The sequence below is a fragment of the Plutella xylostella genome, chromosome 30 (assembly GCF_932276165.1).
Source record: "Plutella xylostella chromosome 30, ilPluXylo3.1, whole genome shotgun sequence".
Taxonomy (NCBI): Eukaryota; Metazoa; Arthropoda; class Insecta; order Lepidoptera; family Plutellidae; genus Plutella; species Plutella xylostella.
The window spans coordinates 3,447,567-3,450,894 of NC_064010.1; positions in this window are offsets into that span (position 1 = coordinate 3,447,567).

The window sequence follows — 3,328 nt, forward strand, 5'->3', positions numbered from 1 at the left end:
GAAAAAAAAAATTCCATAGTTAAAAATCACGTGACCAACTAAGTTTCTTTCAGCTTAGTATATACACCCTTTTTGCAATACCCTGTATATTCCTGCTTTTATTACGACCGCCATTTTCCTAATGTTTCTTTATTCACGGGGTTATACACACAGTAAATAAACAATTTCATACGAAAAGAAGCATAGCCATTTTTATAAACTTAGTTAGGTAACAGTATCGTATTATTTTTTGATTGGACTATTTTGGTGAGCTCTGTTAACAATCACTTTTCATATCAGTAAACACATATTATATACACTCACGAGCAATGATAAAGTTCCAGAGACAGCACCAAATTACTCCTAAACTAAAAACTAAATTGTGTTAAAAAAAATGGGGTAATTTGGTGTCAACATCTTGTAAGTGTAACTTTTTCATTGGTCGTAAGTGTGTAGTTGTAATTATATACGTAATGCACCTAGATCATTAAAAACACTAATCTAGCAAAATAAAAAAAAAACATTATACATACACTTGTCCAAAATTAATAACGCACATGCAGATCTTCACACCCGAATCATTGAATCGTAAGAGCCTTCAAAAAACACTTGCATTTTGCACCTTGTTCGAAAGAAATAGGAGTCAATATCATGTGTCACATAATCGAAAACAACCGATCTGTCAATGATTTCTATGCGCATTATCAATTTTGGAGCACTGTACGTAGGTAGAGAAAGCATACAAAATGTAAATAACTTAAATAGTTTGTACTAAATGTTGAATATTAGGCCTTTTAGCTATGGTTTCTAAATATGTTTGTGGAAGAATCTCATGATGAAACATGGCAAAAAATCTGTTTTTAATGTCAGATACTAAATTGACAGATTCGGAACGGTTCATCAACAGTCGATTGTCCCGCCAATAGAACGATACGTTACTTTATCGCGAGACAATCGAATGTTGATAAACCGTTCCTGATCTGTCAATTTAGTATCTGACATTAAAAACAGACTTAGGTATCTCAAACAGTAAAATTTCGTGAGTTTCGTTTAGTTACTTGCTCTCTTTTAAGGTTACATTATTTTTGGATGGCCGCACAACTATTATAATACCTAATTTAACTTAATACGCTGTCTATAAAACTATAAATAACTACAATAAAACTTATGTCACTCTCTTTCTTATACAGATTCTCACTATTTTGTTCCTCCTATTGCTATAATATTAATATTTATTTTGATTGCTTGCTTAAAAACGTTGATCTAAAAATCACATAAAATATTTTAATTAGGTATTTTTTCTCACTGATGAATTTTTAAAACTATTTATTTTAGTAAAATGCTTCTGGTTTAGCTACATATTTGTACGCTTATGTAGTAATAAGTATAATAATTAATTTAGCACGTTACGCTTCAGTTAGGCCAAGAATTGATTCTAAATGGTTTAAACAAAAAATACTGAAGTAACATACAAGACAATGAAATTAAGCAGTGACACACTTGAATTAATAGATTGAAGTCAATTGCAAAATAAAATGGGATCGCAATGCAATGCAATTCTCCTATACTTTAATCGGAAGGAGTCTTCCGAAACGAGAGGGGTACATAATTTAAGTATTCACGGTAAACATTAAATTTTGACTGTTTCCTATAAGCTTATAATAGTGTGTCACATTACATACTAACATTATACTAGTCCTGCATAGCTAGCACGGGGCGCAAGACGCGCGGAACTAGACGTGACAAAAGTTTTCCGCCGCGGTCGCTCTCGCGGCCTGTGATGTGAGATAGCGCGACGCAAGATTTATGTCACGTCTTATTTCGCCCGTCTTGCGCCTCGTGCTAGGTGATCTGGGGGGTCACTGTTTAAATCGACGAACGAACTAACAAGGATTGTCACGCTTAATAGAACGTTAAGTATATAATATATAAGATGGTCAATATAGACCATCTTATATATTATATAAGATAAAATACAACATATACAATGTAATTAATTTACTTTTGCCATCCTTATTTTAACAGTTCTATTCTATTCTATTCTAACAGACTTCGGCGAAGCTAAAATAAGGGTTATGTGTTGTAAATTTGACATTGTATAAAACTGTATGGCCGTTAATCGTGGACAAATAAAATATATCAAAAATGTTTTTAAAACACAGGTGATAAAATTCACAACTTTCTGATTTTGTACGTAAAACTTTGTGTGAAACAAAACATTTATATCTTTATATTTTCAAAAGCGTTTTAAATATATAAAAAAGTGAATCATGCTAATATAAATTTTTAGATACTGGCTGCCGCTGTACGATTTCATTATCGATGTAGATAAACGTCACTATATCGCGATTCGCCATACATTATGACGCTGTGATTGATAGAACGCGTGTTGATCAATTTTATTGACGTCGATAACAGACCCGTGAAGCGGGCGCTGTTATTAAATAAACTTACCTATGTGACTTTAAAACAGCTACAGATAAATTCTATACCTCTTATTCATAGAAAAGTTATAGGACGTTTTAGCTATTGAACTGTTTTGTTCCTCTCTGTCAAAGAATACTTAAACTGTTCTTTGACAGAGAGGGACAAAACTGTTCAATAGCTAAAACGTCCTCTTACTTCTCTATGAATAAGGGGGTATAAATATACATCAATTTTACAACATTTATAATATTCTATGACTATAATCTCCGAGTGGTTTTCCTTAAATCTATTTTGTAAAATCATGGAGGTGCTCAAAGGTTTACGCTTAAACCTTAAATTATCTCACTATTAAAGCCTTAATCTTGGTAAATAAAAAAATCATCGTCTAAGAAGCTTGGCATATCGATCAATGGGCAGGAAAACACAAAGCTAATACCAGATGTCGCCAGTGTCGCCACTGTCGAGTAGGACCGATTCCCCAGTTTTAATTGGTTGGTTCAGTCGCCATTTTTTCTCCCCAGTAATGAAATTGGTCAGAACCTGAAAGACACAGTCGATTGTGCTGCCAAAGTTTCACTTGGTTTTCTTCCATATTACTACAATACAAACCTCGTTATTGTTGTTCCTACGATATACCCTACTTATTTAGTCCCAGGTTGTGCGAAATAGGTACATAATATACATGAAGTCCACCTGATTGTACATAATTACATTAGTATATTGTGCAATAAAAGAATAAAATAAATAAATAAAAATTAAATCCTCCGTAGATTCAATATGGCGCCGTATTCTATATGTGAAAAACAACTGGTTGTACTTACAGTTATGTTGTTCACATACAGGACACGGCACCACTTGGTCGCCGCAGAAGTAAAAAAAAAATCTTCTAAATGATGTTTTTCTCTAATGACACAGTGGTTGC